The sequence below is a fragment of the Suricata suricatta genome, chromosome 6 (assembly GCF_006229205.1).
Source record: "Suricata suricatta isolate VVHF042 chromosome 6, meerkat_22Aug2017_6uvM2_HiC, whole genome shotgun sequence".
NCBI classification, from domain to species: Eukaryota; Metazoa; Chordata; class Mammalia; order Carnivora; family Herpestidae; genus Suricata; species Suricata suricatta.
This window is the reverse complement of record NC_043705.1, coordinates 93736986-93761970: the sequence shown is the minus strand read 5'-3', so window position 1 is coordinate 93761970 and position 24985 is coordinate 93736986.

Sequence of the window (24985 nt, the reverse complement as noted above, 5' to 3'; positions counted from 1 at the left end):
TTATACATTCTTTCACTTTTTTCTTCTATCAAATTTTCAAACTAAAGTACCATATGTGAAAAAAATTTTTTTACTTATTATTTTTCCTGCTTTATAACACTGGCTAGAGCTTCCCCTGAACTATTTCATGGAAATGGTGGTATTGGACACCTTTGTCTTGTGACTGATCTTAGGTTGAAAGCATTCAGTCTTTCATTATTACTATTGTATTAACTATGCATTTTTCATAGAAATACTTTTCCAGGTTGAGGAAATTTTCTGCTAATCCTGGTTTAGTAAGATTTATTATTAAGAATGGATGTTGGATTTTTGTCAAATGCTTTTTCTACATCCAGTGAGATTTTAACAATGCGTGATTCTTTTTATCAGACTTGTTTTCTGGAATAAATCCTTTAAATTTTTTTAAAATTTCATTATATAAAATTCTATTAAGACTTTTTTTCACCTATAATTATTAATATATGGGTCTGTAGTTGTTTTTTCTTATAATGCCTTTGTTCAGTTTTAATATCAAAGTAATGATGGCTTTATAAAGTGATTTTTTAAATGCTTATTTATTTTTTGAGATAGCAAGAGAGAAAAAGAGAGAGAGAGAGAGAGAGGACAAACTGGGCGGGGCAAAAAGAGAGAGTAAGACACAGAATCTGAAGTGGGCTTCCATCTCTGAGCTGTCAGTACAGAGCCTGATGCAGGGTTCAAACCCACACACTGTGAGATCATGACCTGAACCAAAGTCGGACGCTCAAATGACTGAGCCACCCAGGTGCTCCATCATAAAGGGAACTGAGAGATATTCCTTTCTTTAAAATTGTCCTGGAAAATTTTGTGTAGAATTTGGTATGATTTCTTCCTTAAACGTTTTGTAGAATTAACCAGTGAAGTCGTCTAAGCCTGGCACTATAAAATGAGCTTTTTAAATAGATATAGGGCTATTCAGGTTATTTTTAGGTGAGATTTGGTACTTTGTGTCTTGCAAAACTTTTGTCCTATTTTTCTAAGTTATATTTTTGGCTGTATTCCTTTATTATCCTTCCATTATCTGTAGAAACTGTAGTGACGCCATCTCTCTCATTCATAAGATTGGCAATTTGAGTCTTCCCTTTTTATTCTGATTTGTCTCTCTAGAGTTTTATCAAGTTCATTGATTATGTACAAAAACAAGCCTCTGGGTTTACTAATTTTCTCATTAATTTTCTTTTTCATTGACGTCCATGCTGATCTTCATTATTTTCTTGTTTATGGTTATTTGAGGCTTAATTTGCTCTTCTTTTTCTAAGTTCTTAGGTTAGGAGTTGAGGTATTTTATATAAGACCGTTCATCTTTTTAAATGTGAACTTATAGTGCTATAAATCAGCTACCCCAAATCTTCGATATGGTTTGTTTTTTTAATTTAATTTTAATCAATCCAAAATATTTTCTATTTCTCCCTTTTGATATTTCTTCTTACCCATAGTTTACTTAAAAGTGTGTTTTGGTTCCCAAATATTTAGAGTTTATGGGAATTTACCTCCAAATATTTCTATTATTTTAAAATTTTTACTCTTACTAAAATAGTATTTATGTAACCTGTATACCTTTAACTTGATTGAGGCTTATTTATAGGTACAGTATGTAGCCTCTCTTGGTACATTTTTGTTATGCACTTAAAAACAAGTATATTCTGATTTTGTTTCATGGAGTGTTACATAAAGGTCATGTTAGTTGCTATCTGTTTTCAATTCTTTTATAAATTTACTGATTTCCTTCTACTTATTATGTCAAATGAGAGAGCTATATTGCAATCTCCCACTGCAAGTGTGGGTTTGTCTATTTTTCCTCGCTGTTCTATTAATGTTTGCTTCACATATTTTGAATTTCTTTTATTATGTGCATAAAATTTATCATAGTTATATCTTTAACGCATTGACACTTTATCATTATCAGGAAGAAAACAATTTCACCACCGATAATATTCTTTGCTCTGAAATATAAGTTGTTTTATATTAAACAGCTATTCTAGCTGTCTTTTGAGTAGTGTTGCCATTATACACCTTTTATCATTCTTTTACTTTATTTACATTTATATATATTTGAAGTGTCTTTTTTATACACTGTATAGCATACAGTTGAGTATTGCTTTTGTTTTTATATAATCTTATAATCTCCTCCTTTTGGGGAGGATATTCAGAACATTTTTATTTAGTGTGATTAATGATACAGTTAGGTTTAAATCTATCATCAGTCTATTTACTTTCTATGTGTCCTATCTGTTCTTTGCTCCTTGAATTATTTTTTTTTCCTGTGAACTCTTGGGCCAGTTGAATACATTTTATAATTCAAATTTATCTCCTCTGTTGGTGTATTAACTGAAACTCATTGCTTTGTTATTTTAGTGACTGTTTTAGGGTATGTGATTTACATTTTAACTTATCGGAATTTACCAATATTACTTGTTTTTTGTCTAAAGAACTTCCTGCAATATTTCTTATAGTGTATATCTGTTAATAAGTAATTCTTTCAGCTTTTGTGTGTCTGAACGTGTCTTTATTTTACCTTGTTTTTTTTAAGTTTATTTATTTATTTTGAGAGAGAAAGAAAGCACAGGTGGAAGAGAGGCAGAGAGAGCGAGAGGATCTCAAGCAGGCTCTGCACTGTCAGTGCACAGCCTGATGCAGGGTTCAAACTTAGGAACTGTGAGAGCGTGACCTGAATCCAAGTTGGACATCCAACTGACTGAGCCACTCAGATAATCCACAAACTTTTTTTTGAAATAAATTTTCCCTGATATAGATTTCTAAATTATTTCCCTCTCCAGCCCTCTTGCCCAGTATTTTAAAAATGTTGCTTCACTATTGTTTTGGGTCCAGATTTTTTCTAAAAAGAAATCTCCAGTCATCATTAAAATTTTCCCCTGTAATTAGATTGTCTTTTAGAATTTATTTTTATTGCTGGTTTGAACAATTTGCTTATGATGTGCCTTGCTATAGTATTGTTCATCTCTTGTACCTGAGGTTCATTGTGATTTTTAGATCTGAAGATTTATAGTTTTCAATAATTTTTAAGAAACATAGGCTATTAATGTTCAGACATTTTTCCTCTATCATTCTCTTTCATTTATTAGGCCACTTGCCGTTGTCTCAGAGCTCTCTCTCTCTGGTTTTTGTTGTTTGTTTTTTGTTTTGTTTTGTTTTTGCTGATGTTAATTTTTGCTTCTTTCAATGTCTGATTCTAGATCATTTTTATCACTATGACTTCAAGGTCTGCTTTTTTTTTTTTTTTTTGTACTGTCTACCCTGTCATAAAGCCCATCAAGGCTATTTAAAAATCTTACACTTTGGATTTTTTTACCTTTAGGATTTGCATTTCTTAATATCTTCTATATTTGTTTCTAATTTTTGAGCATATAGAATATAATTTAAATAACTCCTTTAATATCCTTGACTGTAGATTGTAGCAAACATCTATGTCTGTTCTGGGTCAATTTATTTAATTTATTTAACTCCAATACATGGGCCATATTTTTCTTTGTAATTTTGTATTTTTTATTTTTTGTACTTATTTTTTATTATAATTTATATCTGGATGTTAGACACTGTGAACTTTATTTTGTTGAATGTTGGGGTTTTTTGGTTTGTTTCCTTGTAAATATTATTTAGCTTTATTCTAGGATGTAGTTAAGTTCCTTGGAAATATTTTGATCTTCAAGTGTCTTGGTTTTAAGATTTTTTAAAAAATGTTTATTCACTTTTGAGAAAGAGACAGAGACAGACTGTGAGCAGGGGAGGGGCAGAGAGAAAGGAAGACACAGAATCTGAAGCAGGCGTCAGAGCCTTAAGTGGGGCTCAAACCCAGGAATTGCTAGACCACTTGCAATGCGAAGTTGGATGCTTAACCAACTGAGCCACCCAGGTACCCCACTTTTAAGATTCTTTAGATGGACCACAGAACTGCTCATCCTTGCAGTAATTATTGCACACTACTGTGGCAAGATTATTCTTTTTGCTCTGCTTGGTGCCCCATGAATCATGGAAACAGCACTACTTCTAGCCCTGTGTGATCATTACTTTCAGATGGTTCTTTCTACATCTTTAAGTAGTTTCCTCTCCTGCATTCCCAGATCAGCGCTCAGCTGAATACTTGAAAGGAACTCTGTAAATTTCTGGAGTTTTCAGTGTGTTGACCTCTGTCTGTTACATTGTCTTGTGAATCTAAGTCACCACCTTGCCTCTCCTGGCATCTTAACTCTATCCCTCCAACTCAGAGAGTCCTCTGAGCATTCCCTGGATTCCCATTCCTTGTACTGCATTCCAGAAATTCTCTCAAGCTAATAGACTTAGGTAGTTGCTATGCTTTGAATGCTTGTATCCTCCAAAATTTGTTAAAATCTTAATTCCCAAATTGATAGTATTAGGAAGTGGTCCTTTGGGAGGTGATTAAGTCATGAGGACAGAGCCTTCATGAATATGACTAGTGTCTCATACAAGAGGCTCAAGAGAGTTTCCTTGTCCCTTCCACCATGTAAGAGTACAATGAAAAGTCTGCTATCTGGAATAGGGTCTTCACCTGAGCATGGCTGGCATCCTGATCTTGGACTTCTAGCCTCCAAACCTATGAAAAATAAATTAATATTGTTTATAAGCTTCCCAGTCTATAATATTCTGTTACAGTAGCCTTCAAGGTTAAGACATTAGTCACAAGTCTCACCTCATTTGTTTCCCATCTCTCAAGGATCACTCACCTTGATTACCTGATTTCTAGTGTCTTAAAATTTTTGTTTGACATGTTTTGTCCATTTTTGGTTGTTTCAATATAGATTTTTATTTCTTGTTATTCCATCTTGCTCAGAAGTAAAAATTTATTTATTTATTTGTAATTACATAGTACACTATGAGGAAGTTTTTGTAAAAAATAAAACAGTATGGGTTAATACAGAAATCCCCCTTTGGTTCTCTGCAATGGCAGTCCCCTTCTCAGAAATAACCACTGTTATTATAAAGTTACTAAAATATTCACACATAAAATATGCTCCATTTACACAGAAAACTGGGGGGAGTCAGGTGGGGGTGCCAGGCAGAGCCCAAGGCAGATGGAGACTGAGATGTTCTGGGAGGGCAAAGGGAAGTCAGATTCTGGTCCTGATGGGTTGGGAGTTGGGTATAAACTAAAGGCAAAAAGTAGTATCTTTCAAGACTATTTTCCATACATTTATACATATAATTCTTCACATAGAATAATATCTTTCATGTGTGCATTTCTAAAACAAATGATGCCATATCTTTCATATTGTTCAGAAACCTACTTTTTTCATCCAATGATGTAAGACATTTCCATTCCTCATGCATAGAAGTCTTCCTCATTCTTTTGAATTTCTTATATTGATAAAATAGTCTGCTTAATCATTTCCACATTGAGTAAGGTTTTTTTTTTCATTTTTTTTCTCTCTACTGAAATGATAGGTTCAATGAGCAGCCTTATACATTCCTCTTTGTGCAGTTGTACAAATATTTCCCTAAGACATAACACAAATGGAATAGCTAAGCTAAGGGTAAGCATGTTTTAAAATTTGATAGATAGTGTCAAGTGCCCTCTAGAATCCTTCACAATCAAATTGTGTATATGAAAGAACCTTTCCCTTGTTTTCTTCTCAACTATTGTTATTATGTCATATTTTAAGATGTAATCCAATACTGTAACGTGTTTTAATCTTATTTTAATTTTATATTAAGTTCTGTAGTTACTGGGAAGGTCAAACATATTTTTATATGTTGACTATTTGTATTTTCTTTAGTGTGAACTACATTTTTTTTACCCTTTGCCTATTTTTATAGAGATAGCTCTCATTGTTTTGTGAATGGTGTGTGTGTGTGTGTGTGTGTGTGTGTGTGTGTGTGTGTTTATAAATCTTTAATCAACAAAGTGTCTCATTTTGGAGGGGAAAATATCTTATGGTTTTATATATAAATAAATGAAATGAGGCCAGTACCCATTACCCATCCCACCTCTGCACCTTCCATCAACCACCGTTATCTATGACCTGGAAAAATCCAAGAAACATGCTTTCCTTTTGATCCAGTCATATATGGCCTTCATCAACATGTTATCTAATTTAGGAATATTTTTATCTTTTATACTAATCTTCAATAACAAGCTTATTCTGATTTTTCTTCCTGTATATATATTTTAGATAGAAATTAGATATGATGATTAATCTGGAAATTTGGATCAATGTAAAGGTTGTTTAATGACCCCTTAGTCTGAATTAGAAGTGTGGCAAGTAAGACAAGCTCAGGAATCCATATTATATTTTCTATTTCTTCTTTGCAAATGGCAGAGCTGTGGTTATAGAAACGTTTATACAACTTGAATAGAATTATATAGGGATTTATTTTCTGAAGCCCTGCTTCTGAGAATTCAGGTTAGACTGGGTCAATTTATCAAAGAAGGAACACAAATTCTTACTATTTAATTTTAGTTGTAACACTCAAGAGTTTATGTAGGGTTATTCTCAGCAAGATTGGGCAAATTCATAATACAGGTGAAAACTTCTAACTGTTTGGGTCTGGCTGCTTATATGAACATAAAATAATTTGTGTTAATTTCTTTGAATTTACAAGGTATATATTATATGATTCTTCCAGTGACTATATTTTTTACTTGCTATAACTAACTACTGACCTTTTCATGTGGATTTTCCTGGTGAGCTCCTTGAGAGTGGAAGGTTGCTTCTTTTACTCTTTGAATCTTTCTCAGCCTTTGGCACAATGACATCCATATCTCTAGGCATGCTATGCTCAGGAAAATGTTGATTATTTATAAAGAATAGTATTAAAGATGCTGCTTCTATTGATAATAATGATAATAGTGTAATAATAAGTAGAATTGAGTTTATGTTACATATTAGGCAGTGACCTAACTGCTAGTTCACTTCCTTTTAAAAGTGAAGAAACTGAGGCCCATAAAAGTGAGACAGAGGTTGGACCTAGATTCTTATCCAAGCATGCTGACACAATATACGGGACTTCATTTGCTGTGCTATGTATGGTTCAAATTCAGCCAATGTGTACAGTTTCATAAAGCACTGTTTTGTTTGCACGTTTGTTTCCTCCTATTAGGCCTCATGTTCATTGAGTTCATTTTGTTCATATTTTTTTCTTCCATGTTGTAGCACAGTGTTTCTGGCACAGAAGAGGCTCTCAATAAATGGTATTAAAATAGTGACTTGGATGAATGTCATGCCCTTCCACCAGAACCCTTCAGAACAGTGTCTAAAATCTCTATATCTTTTATGGCTCTCAGAATGCATATGTCTATACTATGAATATTTCTATACCATATGAATGTTAATTGAGGATATGACTGAAGGTAGTAATATATTTTCCTCATATTCACAAAACTAGGTAGTTATATTAGTCACTCATTATTACATAATAAATATTCCCAAAGCTCAGTGATTTTAAACAAGCATTTCTTCCTGATCTGTTATGTGTAGGAAGGCACAGAGTTGACTTTCTAAGCTGAGGAGGGTCCCAAGGTGGTGGTTGAATCCAAGCATGTTTCCGTCCCTCTCATCTTCCTTGGGCCAGCATGTTTAATGTGGCAGGCTCTTTTTACAAAGATGGCAGACATGAAGGAGGACAAGCACATCACAAGCTTTATTGGCTTAAGCGAATCACGGTGGAAGTTGTACACTCCATCTTCAGTAGGAATGACTGCACAGCTCTATGAAAAAGGGCATAGATTCTGGCAGTGGTAAAGAATGGCGTCAATTACTCAGTCTATCACATTTGTAGAGATCAAGCAAGTGATAGAGAAAAACATTTAGAAACATCAACAGCAAAATTTTGATTAAGCCCTTAAATTAATGTGGTAGAAGTTTAAGGCAAAATCCAAGCCAATTTTTATTTAATCACAGCTTTCTTCTCCTAGTCCAACAAATGTAGATAATACTACATCCCTTTCTGGAGAAATCAACTGTGGCATCCTAAACAGAAGATTATAACTTCAGCTGGGAATTGAGCAGCAGGGCAGTTGAAGCCTTAAAATATATCCCACTTAGACTCAAGTGATACTTTGCAATAAAGAAAGAGGGTAGGGGCAGGAAGATTAAGAAATTAGCAACATTAAAAAAAAATCCCAGTAGAAGACAGCTTGTCATTAGGGGGAAGAACCAGAGAGAATTTGGGTATCAGAAAATGAAACATGAAGTAAATGTGACTGGCCTTGAACAGTAAAAACTGAAAGATATTTATAAAAAAGTAGGTTATAAATCTAGAAAAGTAAACCAGGGGGAAAAAGGTTTTCTTTTACTTCACACCAAAAGCATGATCTTGTATATGTTTCTCTTAAAGCTTCCAAAGCTATGGAATGAGTGGTGTAGAAGAGGGTAGAAGTGGTTATTTCAGTGTTTTAGTCTTTGAGACTCAGGAATGGATTATTCACACACGGACTCTCTGCTCCTTGGCACTTACACAGCTGGTGTGCCTTATCCTTCCTTGAGTCAGCCCAAGAGCATCTCTATAGCTGTGTCAATGGCTGGGTCCAAATGAGGATCAGAGAGCAAAGCTGATACATAAACTTGTACATAAACAAAACACTTCACATTCTATTTAAAGATCAAAGTAATAAGGGAAAATGTCCCACAAAGTAGCTATCCTTGTACAAATAGCTGAATATTGCAACTTTTCTGTGTTTTTCAAGCAATTTTCTTTATTTTTCTTTACATGAAATGACATAGACCTGCAATTTCTCACCCTTGGTCCAAATTGTGGGTCATTTTCTAGTCTCTCAGGCATTTACTATTTTATATCCATATAAATATGTGTATACTTATGTAGACACACAGACAGGAGAAAATATGAACATAATCCTGACAAAGTGTACTTTATATCAAGTTTAACAGAAGGGACAACGTGTATGATCTTAAAAATGAATTTGGATAAGTATACAAACAAGATCAATAACTGTTTCACGAAAGAAGATCCCTCAGTTCCCCATTCTTACCCCATCAAAGGTAGAGTTGCTATAAAATAGAATTAAATTTATCAAAATATGATGACTGTAAGACCATAGTCTTCCATCACTTTCCTTCTTAGGAGAAGAAGACATTAAATCTGTTCTTTTATTCCTAGTGGAAAAGCAGACATATTTAAGGACCAGAAGTCATAGGATCATTTTTAAAAAGCTATGATAGATAAATAAATAAATAAATAGGCACCTAGGTGGCTCCATCAGTTATATGTCTATCTCTTGGTTTCAGCTCAGATCGTGATTTCATGGCTTCATGGTTTCAAGTCCGTCATTGGGTTCTGTGCTGGCAGCATGGGGCCTGCTTGAGATTCTCTCTCTCTTCTCTCTCTTTGTGCTTCCCCCACTCGCTCTGTCTCTGTCCCTCTCAAAATAAGTAAACTTAAAAAAAATTAAAAAACAAATTATACAAAAGGAGCTATCATATTTGTTTCTGAAAAATCTGATTATGATTGTAGAAATCCAAGGCATACTGGGAGGTAGAATGAATCCTCTGACTTGACTGCTTTTCCAGTATTATATAGAAATAATTCACACACTTCCTGTCTCTGTTTCTTTTTGCATTCATAAACCCTGGGAATTTTAGCATATTGGGATATAGACTGGCCCATGAGCTAATAAGCTCAATTGGAAGTTACTATTTCCTGCCCAAATTATTCACATGACACAGGGAAGAGGAGTGGCCTTGACCTTATGAATACATACTGCTTTTCATATCCTATTTTTTTGAATACATCTACTCATTCTTTCAAATCTGTGCTTATTTAGTGAGTATTTTGCAGGCCACATGTTCTGATACATACCAAAGATTAGGAGACTGATGAGGCACAGGCATGACTGTTGAGAAACTCATAGTCTAAAGGAGAAGATACCCATATAAACAATTATAAACTGATGAAAAAATATCGAAACAGAGTAATAGACCACTGAGGAAGCAGAAAGAAAGCAATCAGCTTGGTCACTAGTAGTCCAGAAAGGCTACACAGAGCAGGTGTACTTGTGCTGGATCTTGAAGGATGAGCGGAAGTCTCCCTCGCACAGATAAAACTGGAAAATGTACGGTGGAAAAAGGGCCTTTGCAAATTCACCGAGGCATCCCCCACATGTTGCCTGCTGATGGTATCCTGTACTTGAGATTTAAAACATAGCCATGGAAGTTATTTTAATAGAAACTGTCTCTTCCTATCTGTCCCCTAAAGTAAGGCTATGAAAAAAGTCAAGTAGACTAGAACAGAACCTAAGTTGGATTTAATTTTTTCCCCACTAATAAAACTTTCTTTTAGAAAAGAGGTCATTCTTATCTTGGTTGATTTCAGTGTGTAATAATGTTTATAAAATTAGTTATAATTGATACAGGTAATGATATCCGGAAGCATGTATAAGTAGGTAATATGTGCAAATTTGCCAATTTCGGTTTGAACTGTATCTCATGTCATTGTATAATTTATGGAGTGGGGATGGGGATGGAAAGGAATATGTTCTTTTCTTGCTACTAAACAAGACATTTACTTCATTGGGGATATTTTTTTGTGAGGGCTTCCTAAGTAGTCTTCAAGAACTCATTTATATTCCAATTGAGAATTCAAGCTCTCATTTATAGTAAAACATCCTCTTAAAATTCTCCATATTCTCTATTTGTCATATTGTTGTTTCCATTAAAAAAAGAAATAGAGGGTCATAGCCATAATTTTGTATGTTATCTTGGCCGGTTACTAAAAGAAGGATGAGAATTGCCTGTGTGCGTCCCTTCACCTACTGGCAATTATCATCTTTGTTGGCCAAAGAAGAAAGTTATTAGGCTGTGGACTTTTAAAGGGCAGGAAGAAATGGACTTGATTGTGCTTTTTTGCTAGTTAATTTTGCCTTCCTGATTAAATACCTTCCTCTTACCTAGATTTACAATAAGCACATTTCCTTCTTTTTAAATCTAATCTTCCTATACCTCATCGATTTTATTTATCCAATATTTAAATTTCCCCTTTCATTTTAAAATACAACATTTGACTGCTTAAATTGTGAAATCTCTCTTAACCAGATTTCCAGACCTGGCCTTACCTGGTCAACCCTGTCTCTTTGACACTTGGAACCAAGCAGGTCAATTCAAGAGCACTGCAACTTCAGCTGTCTACCATTTCTTCATAGTCTTACTTGGATATCGTAATTGATGGTCATATAAGTGATTCTGCTAATTACCAGCTATATGACCTTGATGGAGATCATCATGGCAGGGGACCATTATGGAAGTCTACTGTTTATATCTTGTCCTCTAAGCAATTCTTTTCCTCCACCTTTTCCTTACCCTTCTTACATTCACCCCCAGACATACTGCTTTTCTCTTGTGGACTTCTAAAACATAGCATAGTTCATTCTGATAGTCTTCTCACAAAATTTAGCCCTCCAGCCTTAAAATCAACCTCTCTCTCCCCCTCTCTCTATTGTTATTTCTGTCTCCCTCCATCCCTCCATACATCTATTTCTATTTTTATTTTTATATACATACAATTTTAAATTAGTTTGTTCATATTTTAAAATTGATTATGCACACACCCAAACTTCCATTTCTACTTCCTTTTCTTAAGAAATGTTTCTAAAAATGCTTTGTATTTACAAGTTTAATACAATTCCTACTACTTACTTTTTTTTCCTAACACCTAGATGCTATTTATCAGCTGTCTTATGTTATTGTTTTCTCTTATGTTTGTCCATCTTCATTCACTCTGCTGCCTGTTTGATCTCTGAAGAGATTTGAGATTGACCCCTGACATAGAGTCATTCATACCCACAAGCAAGATAGGATTTATTTCTAGAAAAATGAGGTCAAATAGTTAAGTAATCTTCCTAAAGTCATGTTACTCAAAACCTAGTCTTTTAATTCAATTCTGTATCTTTCTCTTATACCAGTGTTTCTCATTCTTGAGTGTGCCTCAGTGATACCTGGAGATCTTGGTAAGCAGATCATTAGACCCCATCCCAGAGTTGTTGTCATTGTTGTTGTTATTGTTTCTTTTTTCTATTTACCAGGTCTGGATTGGGGCCAACAAATCTGTATTTCTAGAAAGTATCTAGTTGATGCTGGTTGGAGGACCACACCTTGAGAACTATTATGCTTTGCCATTATCTTTTTTAAATATCTTCCCAAAGTCCTTTCAGCTTACCTTTAAAATTAGATTAAGAGCATTTACTCTGTCTTCCTCTCAAGTCTCAAGATTGCCATTTCAAATCATCTGCAAAGAAAAAAAAATGCAGCCACAAAATAAGTATAAAGCATGTCTCCTTCACTAGGGCATAAGCTCCATGAGAGCTAGAGAATATCTTGTTCATTTCTGTATTTCTAGTTTTTTGATAAATAGTAGGTATTTTATAACTTTTTTAATAAATTAGTAAATAAAAGGTAAAACCCATGGCTTGATTAAAATTAAATAAAAAGAGATAGAAGACAGAAGTAGAGACCTGGTCCCTACCAATCAATGAATGTTTAAATTCAAGAAAATAATTCCTAAGGACTATCTATGCTTCTCTGATTTATTTGGTAGCTTAGTCATACTTGTGTTAAGAATGCAAAAGGAAGCAGTGTATCATTTGCTGATAGTGCTTGTTGTAATAGTTTCTCTTCTGGATAGTAAGACTTTCTACATAAACATTCAAAGGATTGTAATCACTATCCAGAGACCGAATCCTTTGCCCTGACAGTTGGAAAATGACTCTACGCACTGACAGCCCCACAGGATGGGAAATGCAATAGCTCTGCTACTACTGTGTAATGTTGCTAAGCTTAATTGACTGCACCCATAAATAGTGGGAGAAAGTGAGAGTGTGTAATCTATACTACTCTTAAATTATTGTGTGGTACCAACTTGTAGGCTTCCTGGAGAATCTCTTTTAGGATAAACCATAAGTTGTTTGGATTTTAGATTTTCCTCTACATATTCAGTTTTACTCACTTGTTCTTTATTTTTCTTAGGTCTCATTTTCTTATTTTCTCAAATGTACTTTCCTTTTGTTTTCTTTTCCTTTGTATCTTTCCACAGAGCCACTCTTATTCCTCTTTTCTCACCTCTCCTTACTGGATACTCTGATCAGCATTCAAACATTAATAATTAAGACAGTACTCCTGTCTTTTCATTTCTCTCCAGATACAGCACTGTTTGTTCTAATTTGCCATGAATCTTTTCAAAAATGTTGTCTCTAAAGCCTGTCACACTTTTAGCATCAGAATTAGCTTACTACTCTTGTTTAATTTTTGTACCCATGACTCATAAACAGCCTTGTTAAGGACATCAATAATATCCATGTTCAAAATTGAAAGAATACTTCTCAGTCCTCACCTTACTTAACCACTCACTACATTTCATATAGTTGATGTGCTTCCTTCTTGAAGATTATTTTCTCTTGGCTTCCATACTACTAAAATTCTGTGGCTTTGTGCCTTCCTCTCTGAACACTCCTTTTTAGTCTCTTTTGCAAGGTACTGTCTCTGTCTCACTCCTAAACATTAAAGATCTGCTCTTTCTCTACCATCTTTTACTATCTTCCACACTCATGATTCAAATGCTAATATTCACTACTTCCTATCTTGCATCCATACCTCTCATCTTACCGATAGGTTTATGGATTCATTGTCTTCTGGGGAGTTCTACCTGAAAAACATCTCAGGTAGCTCCAAATTGAAATGTCCTAAATTCTACTCCTGAATTCTCACCTTCTCACTTCACCAACACTTGATGTTTTCTCTCACTCCCCTGCTGTCACTGACCCACAGATTTGTGCCAACTTCTATCTTCACTGTATCCATGCATCCTCAGCCACACTGTTCATTCCCTTGTCTGACTCTTCATCATTGTTGTCTTTGAAACTTTACCCCTTTTAGCCATCTGCCTGAAATGCTGTTATCCCCACTCTTTATATAGACAATTCCTATTTATCAGCAGCTTTTTTTTTTAAGTTTATTTCTTTTGAGAGGGCGAGAGGGAGAGAAAGAGATAGCATGAGTGGGGGGAGGAGCAGAGAAAGGGAGAGAGAGTTTTCCAAGCAGACTCCTCACTGTCAGCCCAGAGCTAGACTCAGGGTTCTAACCTACAAACTAAGAGATCATAACCTAAGCCTAAACCAAGAGTCGGACACTTAGCTGAATGAGCCACCCAGGCCCCCCTGATCTGCTGCTCTTAATTTAAATACCTTTCCTCAGGCACCTTCTCAGACCCCTCAATCCCACTGGTACACTCTCAGAGCATGTATTCAATACTTGCTAGCAGTTACCTTGATTCATAATTCTACTTCTATATGAGTGTTATTTTATGTTATCTCATTAACATACTACATGAGTGCAGTATCTTTGATAGTGTTCCCTTCTTTTTTAATGATTATAACCAGTGTGTAGCTCAGAGCCTAATACATGTTAGGCCCTTAGTAAATATCTGTTGAATGAAAGGTTTCCCTTACAACTTTTCTTCTTGCTAGATGTTTCTTCTAGTTCCCATCTCCCTTTGCTACTTCTCTCAGATTGATTCCTAACTCTGTCCTTTTCTCCCTTTATCCTTTTCTTCTTGTCTTATTACCTTTATTTTTTGCTTTCTTCATCCCTTCATGAAAAACATGACTTGCCAGTTAAAATTAATAATTTCTACCTACTTATGTAAAGTTCATTCTTATTTAAGATTAAGAGAACTAGTTTAATTCAGATAAAGAAATGTATACTCAATAGCAGATTTTCATTTCCTTTTATTTTCTTTCTTTCTTTCTCTGTCATTCACTCTCAAACATCGCTTTGTAAACTTAGACATTTTGGAAGCAAGATATCATCTGGATGAGCAAGATAAATGATTTTGTCTTAAAATACCCATGGTTAACTCTCTATATTGATTCATTCAATCTTTCATTTATTCATTCATTTAATCATTTATTCATTTAACTAACAGATTACACATATCCTACTGTGTAGGATCTTTTATAGTCTGAATTTCAGATCCCCCATTTACTTGCTGCGTTGCTGTGACACATAAATTAATCATTTCTCAGTTTCCTTATCTCCTAAAATGGGTAAAATAGTAACTAATTTGTGTAATGAACTATTACACACAGAACTAACATGTAACAAACTCCATACACTTATTAGCTAGCATTATTTTAAACACCATAATTAATTAATTATTACTGTTTTGAACACTTTATTGCATAATATTAAACAAAATAAAGTTTATGTCTTCACATGGTTTACATTCTAGTACAGGGCAAACTGTGACTAAATTTGGTTCACTTGCCAGTATAGTTTTATTTGAGGAGTATCTGGATGGCTCAGTGGTTTGAGAATCTGGCTCTTTTTTTTTAAATTTATTTAATTAATTACTTTATCTATTTTTGTGAGTCTGGCTCTTGATTACAGCTCTGGTCATGATCTCACCATTTGGGAGATCAAGCCCTGTGTAGGGCTTTGCACTGACCTCTTGAAGCCGGCTTGGGATTCTCTCTGTCCCTCTTTCTCTGTCCCTTCCCTGCTGGCATGCACACACATTCTCTGCCTCAAAAATAAACACATAAACATTAATGAGGTTTTACTGGAATGTAGCTAGCTCATTTCTTTATACTTTGTCTAAAGCTGCTTTATGCTTCACCAGCAACACTGAATAGTGACTGAAGAGATCATATATCCTACAAAGCAGAACATATTTACTGTTATACTCTTCAAGGCATGTTTGCTGACCCCTGTTCTGCTGTAGATAGACATGCTCGTTATTTAGGAGCTAGTCTAGGTTATAGGAAATCCATTGGAATCAGGAAAACTGTCTACCACTGTCTTGCATGTTTTAGCATGCCACCTATCTTCCCTGTGCATCAGTTACCTTGATTCCAAAATGGGCCCAATGCCTATCCTGATGTGTTCTTACAGGGTTAAATGGTAAAGTGTATATACAGTATCTGGAATTGTTGGTGCTCCATAAAAAAAAGTTCTTTTCTTTTGGAGAAGAAAGATTTTTATCTTATATTGGTAATATACATATTAACACTTATTATAACTTTAAACTACATAAACTCTTTTACATCAAGAGTCAAAATAATCATAGTCTGTAATAAAATAATGTCTAGTAGATGCAAAATGAGTTTTAATTGCAGCAAATGCAAATAAAGGACATGTTAAACTCCACTTTTCGTTGTAATGCCATTTCTATCTTACCATCTTCATCTGGGTTTAAATTTGTCATATTTAAGTTATCGGTTTAAACCTTTTAGATGGTAATGCTTTTCCTCTGCTAATTAGATTTACATGGTGCTTCTAGTGCAAAAACCAACTTAAAATACTATATAAACGAAATTACTGAGAAAGGAGAATAATCTTGTCTGTAAGAGGGAAATAATTTGTTTTTTTTAAGGTACCTCTTTAATAATAGCTTAAAACAATAAATCTATGAAGGTTTGTTTTTTTCACAGTAGTTAACCAGTCAGTAATGTTGCCTACAAAATTCCAATTTAAAAAATGACCTTTTAAAGATGGCATATAAAATTAAATTTTAATGAGTGATAATAAATGGTGATACTTCTCACAGGAGGAAACACAATGCTTGCCTGGAGCCCTTGCTACATGTCATCCACTTTAGTGCTCTGTTATTCTATCTTCCCTTTCATTATTTTCAAGGGAAGATGGTGGGACAGCACACTTTGAAGAACCGAAAACAGTTTTAATATTGTGCTTACCAAAGGCGATCTTCATCTCTGGCTAATTAGGCAGATGGCTCTCCATTGCTTTAGTGATGATTCTTTTGTAGAATGCTGTTCCGTCCCTCCACAATGACAGTATAAGGTGTTTAAGCATTTCTGTGATTATGTGGCCTGATTGAAAAATAAATCTTCATGATTGGGCTTAAAAAAAGTGTTTTCACTTTACCAGATGGAAACTCCTTTATAGTCCTGTAGCAAACGCAGAAAGATCTTAACAATGGTCAGCTTTCAGGTGGAAAACACATTTGGCAGCCAATCAACTTGAATCTAGGAAGAGAAAAGCTTAAGGACAAGGGGGAATCCTGCAAATGGTTTGATGGCTTTCTTAAAAAACAGGAATGATCACCAGTGCTTCTTAGGCCAATATAAGCAGTCTTTTATTAATCCTCTGGGCCACTTGAGTTCATTGTCCCAATTACAATTTATCATTAATGTGCAATAATCATGGCAAACATAATTATTAATTTATTGTTTCTAGCTTAAATTTCAAAATATTGTGAAGTTTTCTGCTTCTTATGATGATGCTTTCTCTACCCTTTTTGCCCTGAGGATCCTATTAGCAGAGAACTGAGCAATTCGGTTTCATCCCCAATAAATTATGCCTTCATTCTTAAAATACAAGTACTGAAGGACTGTAAAGATTAGAAATCTGTTTGAAGCTCCCATCACTTGAAGTTTTTTTTCTTGATGTATAGAGCTTCTGGTATTAATGTAAAACAACACATCTTTCTAAAGTTCAGAGCTGAGTTACCTTAAAAGAACCCTGGCCGGAGTGGTGGGGGAAGCACAAAATAAAATCTACTACTGTGGAGGGTGGAGATGTTTAGTTCCTAGAACCTGTATCTGAGTCACACTGCTGGTGTGTTACAGAGCGGGGAGGTAAATATGTTTGTCACCCACCGTTTCAAAATGATTACAAAACTGAAATTCCCAAGAAACAGGAGGTGAATTCTCACTTTCCTCAATAATGATCTGAACGTTGGTACAACTCAGGTAACTGGCTGCTGTAAATGAAAACCGTAAGTGCCTTAAAATCAAATATTTCCCATAAATTCATTTTCACCATAAGTACAGTTGTCGGTGTGTGTTTCATTATTTCTCCCTGTCAGCATATGATAGAAGAACGTGGTTATACTATTTTATTGTCAGTTGTGACCAATAGCTTAAGAGCTAGTGTGTCTGTGCCAGTCATAACCAGGTACTCCAACAGCAGTGGGGCCCCAAGAGGTGCTCAACTCGGGCTTCAATACATTGCAATTAGAAAAAGAGGTGACTCTCCAGTTTTTAACAAATCTTGATCTTTACTTATTTCTCAGAATTATATCAAACTGCACTAGGTAACAACCATATTTTTATGCTTAATTTTAGATACTAAAATTAATATAAGCTGCTTATCAGATATACATGCTTAAATTTTAAAAATTAACTCTTCATGATCTGAGCATTTACTCACGATTTCTCTTTTGTATTTACCTCATCCCTTAATTTTTAAAAGTGAGAATATATAGTTAATGTGTGAAATTCTCATAATCTTATTTTTCTTAATACATATTGAATTTGACTGCCTAATTGTTTCTTCTTAATTACCGCAGACATATTCAGAGAGGAGATAATTACAGAACTAAGAGTAAATGGGAGAGGAGTGTTGACCTAAGTAAATAACAGGAAAGGGAAAACTTGTTCATGTATTCTCTTTCCAATGTGGATAAAGAATTTTTTTTTTAAATTCCAAAGTGAAATGTAGATCAGAGAGCTACATTTAACTAAAAGTTTAAAAACAGATGGATTCTGAAGAAAAAGGGAGCAGTCTGGATTTCCTGAGCAGATGTGTACTCATCTACTTTCGCTTATAACGAGTAAAGTGGATGGTTAATGATAGCAAATATTAAAACAATTTTCAGAAGAAACTTTGGAGGTGATAGATGTGCTTATGATCTAGATGGTGGTGATGGCTTCACAGGAATATACTTCTCTTCAAACTCATCAAGTTGTACACTTTAAACAAGTACAACTCTGTATGTTAATCATGCCTCAATAAAGTGTTTTTTAAAATGAAAACAGTTTTCACCAACTTGTCAAAAATAAAAAAAAGCAAAGCTGCCTTTCAGCAGTTAATTTTTGAATTATATTCTGGATTAAATTGTATAACCACCAGGCACACTAACGGTAAGTGCTTCTTGCTTTTCTTTTTCTTTAGAAATGAGTGAATGAAGGCAGAATTACTGGAAGGGAGGTCAGGGTAAGTCATATCATATTTATTTCCTTTGAAGTGTGCAGAATACATTGTGTAAAACTTGTTCAGGAACTCTCGGGGACTTGTGTCTCAGATAAATTAGACAAATTGAGTTTTTCAGGGGAAATGAAATGCATGCTATAGCTATGCTACACAGAAATATGCCACTTATCCCTGACTTTTGAGACCCTGTTTTCTGTGTGCCAGCCACCTTACTGTTCCACATCGTTAAGTGCATCATGGCCAAGTGGCAAAAGAGTCTCTGGATGAATTCCCATTTTAGAATTGTGAGTTTCATCTCTCTGTGTAGTTTCTTTGTTTTGTTTTGTTTTCCTTTATTATGGTGTGGCATAGATAGTGCTTAAAATTGCAGGGCAGTGCTAAACTAGGCTTCTAAATGTGACTCATGTTGAAGTTCAAATGCAAAAAGGTCACAGACTGGAGTTGATTATAACAGAATTATATTTCCGTTAGTATCTGATTAGTTTCTATTCAGTAGCATTTGTTGTTTTTCTATGAGGTTCAAACGCATTTGACTTAATGAAAGGATAAAGCATTTGTTTTATTATAAATAATCTTGTAAAATCTAAAGCCATGGAATTCATACTGATGACATATGATTTTCTTCACTTCTGAGTATGTAATAGATAAATCTGCAAAAAGTCATTTTCTTCAAGTAGAGAACTAGAACAAAATGTCTTGAGAAATTTTCTGAAGTTACTCTGAATGTAAATGAATGACAAAGTCACAACAAATAATATTTTCATGTATAATGAATAATAATAAAACCAAGAGCTCCATTGAAAGGAAAGAGGGAGAGAAGGAAAAAATGATGAAAAAAGGGAAAAAGGAAGAAAGAGAAGGCAGGGGAGAGGAAGAGGGGGAAGGGAAGAAAGGAGAGAGGGGAGGGAAGGAAGAAAAGTATGGTTGTATTTTTCCTACTTGTATATTGAGAAGTGTAAATCTGATAATGGTACTCCTATGTCTGATTGTCAATGCCTTGTCAAATCTTGCCAATTCAATATCCAGCAGAACACTAAATGTTTGGACAATGAGAGTCGTACAAAGGGTGGAATTCTGAACCTTCCTTCATCTTCACATAATTCAGTTCTACATGGGCTTTGCATACTGGGATTTTCTATAAAAATGTGTTTTAAGAAAGAGAGAACTTTCATGGCAGTATATTCATATCAGTTAAATCTAGCTGATGGGGACATGAGGGACTATAATATCGATTATTTTGCTTTTCTCTGTTTTTGAAATATTTTTAAATTAAACATTAACAATTCAAAACATTTTTTGAAATATTTGCACATGTTTAAAACATGTCTCTGAACTTTCTGTTCCTGCATTTCACCAGCAGGTTAAATGAGAATGAATTAAGTTATCAACACTTTAATCAAGTAGATTGCTTTCCTTATAACAAGAATTCTTAGTGTATGTGACAGAGATGGGAAAGTGTTAATATTATAGGTTCCCTCTTGCACCAGCCATATAGAGAATAGCTGTCTGTTTGTCCTGGACATCTCCTAATTCATGCTTTACTCTTATTTCAAATGAATAGAATTTTTAGAGGACAAGTGAACAGTCAGAAAAGGACTATATTTCCAAAGCAAGTTTGCCCATGTTGCTGAGGTTAAACCTGTGGTGTATGTTTGGAATATCAAATGATAGCTTATGGAAGCCTTCCTCAAAGGATGGCTGCTTCATTATTTTGCCCTTGGAGAGAAGAAAGTTCTATGTATAATGTAGAGAATACCCCACAGTATATGACATTGTCAAGCTTCTCTCTATTGCTTACTGAATGTGGATGAGATATTTGGAATTCAGTCTTGGACTATTAAATGTGAGCCATCCATTTTGGAGGGGAAAGACGAATATTTGGGTTTGTATTTTTAGAAGCTGAAAAAGAACTAACATCAACAATTTTAATTGGTTATAAAGGAGTGAGGTTTCAGCCAATATGTATGTCACGGTTTGTAAACTGGTAGCTCCCTTTTCATTGGGACTCAAAGAGATTATTGGGAAAAAATGGTGTGGATATTTTACATATTCAGATATGGATCTTCTTGAAAAACAAACAAACAAAAATGACTCTGGGAACACAGAGCCCATGTTCTCACATGGCCCACGTACTGTGAAACTAAAGAGACGCAGGTCCATTTGGAAACAGCAAGGTTTGCTCAGTGCACATTATCCCCTGATAGCTACTCCACACCTCATTTCACTCAATCCACTTGAACCCTGCAAGTAAGGAGTTATGCACCATAGGTCAGATGTCAGATGGACTTCTTGGAAATGCAAGCTTTCCACTGCATTCCAGGAAGAAGTGATATGACCCTAACTGCAATTCCACATTGTACGTAATACCAACGCCCTAAATGCAATTTGTGCACATCTCTAACAAGATCAAGGTTTTCATGATGTATCTTCATTCAGTCTCTGTTCTTTACCATGTTAACACAGACATGAAACCTGTCTCTACAAATCACCCATTCATACAAGCATAGTCATCTTTAGAACAGTGTTACTAATAATAGAGAAGTATCACATTAAGCTCCGACATAACAAAACATTATGTTAGACTTTAAAATTCTGCAAAAACTTTTTTTGTTGCCCTAAAGGTATCACTATTGGCACCCTTGCCATAGAAGTTCTATATTCTCCCCTATCTTCTCATGCTCTCTACTCCTCTTTTTCCTTCCTTTTATTCTCTCATCTGTCTTCCTCCTCTTCAAAAAAAAAATAAAAATAAAAAAAGGGTGCATACACACACACACACACACACACACACACACACACACACATGTTTTTCATGGGCCTTTTACCCATATGGAATGGTTCTTCCTTCCTCTTGCCGTCAGCACTGGGGTTCTCAAAATTTCGTCCTCTATTTCCAAATATCAAGTTTGCTGTGATTGTTATAATTCCGTGCATTTATTCATGTTCTTCAAGCAAAATTAGCCCTTTTCTGATAAATGTTGGGGAAGCAGCTCTTAAGATAATACCTGCATTTTTTTCTCTCTCTTTACCTCATAAAAAACAAAGCTGTAGCTTGCCTTTACTATGGGACAGTTCTACTTATAGATCATATATGTCAACAGCCACCATCATGCATGGTGAAATGGGAAGAAAGTTTCAAAGCCCTGCTAAGGGGACCCACACAAGAGAAACCTCACTTACGCACTAAGGAGAGTCAGACAGGGCATGGTCACACACAGGGAGCCACATGTCATTTTTCTCTTCCCTTTGGTGTTTGTTTAAAGGAAAATCGCAGAGCATCTGAGGAAGACATAGATCCTAAAAGTATGCTATGTAGGAGAGAATTTAAAACCTGAGGAATACAAAAATGAATGTTAGACCTGAATATTTTAACTTGTGACATTTTGAAGATAGAATTGTTAATTCTGTATTTGCAGCAATGATTGTGACTTCTTAATTTGCATCACTAAAAAATGTTCACTTTTGCCAGCAATGAAGGCAGCCTTTGTATATGATGCTATCTATGTGTAGGCCAGGAATTTCATATCGGTGAAATTTGGGAAGACCATTTGTCTGATTTAGCTAAAAGCAACTGGACTCTGTCTTTCTGAAACCTAGCATAATGTGAGGAATGCCAACTTAAGCCCATTTCATTCTCCACAGTGTTCTTCTAGGAGCTAAGATAATGAAATATGTTCCATTTGAGCCTCCCTACAGAACAAAACAATCTAGCCAGATTGTAAATTAAGTAATGTATTATAAATTATGTAGCATGGAATGCCAAAATGAGGCATGGCCACCACACATAATTAACCTGGAGTAAACATTAAGTGCATCTACAATCTCGATTCAGAAACGTTAGGGGCCTGAGATGAGAGAAAGAGGTTTTTTAACAAATTAATGTGTTAATCCTGAAATTTGGCGTCCTTTTGTCTAAAGACAATTAATAGTTTACTAGAATATAAATTTCCTGGTGTTTTAATCTAACTTCTGAATTTCATAACAGTTTTATAACATATCTAATTAGTATATATCATAGTTGTTGTTTTTTAAATATGCCTCCCAAATTAGCAACTGAAGATAGAGCCCATCCTGAAAATCTATCAATCTCATAGCAAATTTGAGAGGGTAACCAAACCTTCACAAGTTATGGTGTACATCATAGCTCATGTTGATGTTTTCTTTCCATTCCTGCCTCCTACCTTTCTACTGCCCTTCCTCCTTCCTTTCAAAATTCCATGATTAATGCTCACTCTATCTTTAAAAACAAAAACAAAAACCTGCTGATGTGTACTGAATTTTTCTATGTTCTCTCATCATAAGATAATTTTTCATCTCCTATAGACATTTTTGCTTTGCCAAAATGACTTTTTGCTAGGTTGTGGGCACAAGTAGTGTGCTATTGTTTCACACTTAGAGGAGATGAATACATTGCTGACTTCTGGTAATATTAGAAATTGTGTTCAACCATCAAAATTTCTGGTATTGCTTCTAGCATGAAACATCTTGCAATAACTTGTTTTCCCTCTTCTCACTTCCTTGTAACAGTATGAATGCAAACTAATGTCTTAAAGGTTCCTTAATAATTGATGTGTTCGATTATTTCACCTGGATTCGTTGCCCCATCTTTTGAATTTCTATTACCATAAGGATAAATCTAACATGTTTCATTAAAAAACCACATCATTATGTTGCCCCCAAATTATAACCAGTCTACGCCCAAAGGCATTTATTTAGTTTGATCCCTCTATATTTTCTTAGTATTATTCTACAAGTAATTCAGTAGACTTCTCTCCTATTATTGACTTTATATTATTTTAAAATTTATTTTGTATATATTTAATAAATATTGGTAAGAGAATCAGATTCTAGTTTCTAGTTAAACTTTTTTATTGTATACCTTCAGTGTGTAATAAATTAAAAAGGTAATTAATATTTAATTCCAAACTAATATTTAACTTTGGCAAATGTATTTCTTAACATTAGGTTGTTCTTTTCTACTTAACTTTTTGGATAAATGGGAAATAATGTCTAAAACTTCACTAAAACAAAACCTGATTCTGAGAAATTTGAAAAAGAATAGGGGAAGAATTTATTAAAATTCTATCTTGCAATTACTGTGTCAATACATTACCAGGAGGCATATATAATTCATATGCTGGAGCCTCACTATTCACCTATGCTCACAATTCACACTGTAAGACTGAAACATATCTATAGCAAGCCCCTTTCCGTATCCTGGGTAATAGATACTATAGACATAGCCCAATAGCGATCCCCCTTCTCTTGAATTCTCAATTAGAAGATTTTGAAATAGTAGTGCTCCAATGCAGCTTGAACACATTTGTTCTTATTTTAAAAAAGAGTCTCTGATTTCTCTCCAGGAGCTACTAGTCACTGTTAAGTCAAGCCAGTGCAGTAGGTATAGAAAACACATTTTGACCTGCTCTCCTCTATTAGAATCCACCAATTAGCAGAATTTTTAATCCAATTATGATTATAAAAGAAAGAACTTCAACTCTTTACAAATGTTTTTAAGTCACACTGTAGACATTAACCATGAATATTCTAAAATAGAAAACAGTTAAAAATTATGACATGTAAAATGAATAGGTACCTTGTATTTCTTCCTAAGCCAAGTGATGAAAAGCTGCCCTCAAATTCCACTCCTCTGAGTTAGAGTTATTTAGTCATAGGAGGCCTTTCAATATTTTTGAGTATAAATCTGATCCATTAAAAAAAGTTAGGCCTGCATCCTTTTTCAAGAAAGTATTATATTATTAACTAGGTTCATGAATCCTCCCCTATGAAGAGTTAAGAATTTCACTAATAATGATGAACATATCCTGAAAAATATTACAGAGAATGTTCAATGCAATTATAAATCACAATAATAGTTACATTAAAAAATTAAGAGAACATTGTCTGGAAATGGCATACTCTACAGGAATGCCTTCCCCACTCAGTTTCCGAGAAGAGAATCTCCATTAGTTTACCGTAGAGTTATAAGACATTACAGACTCAACAAATATGATGCTTCCTTATGATATTGTAGA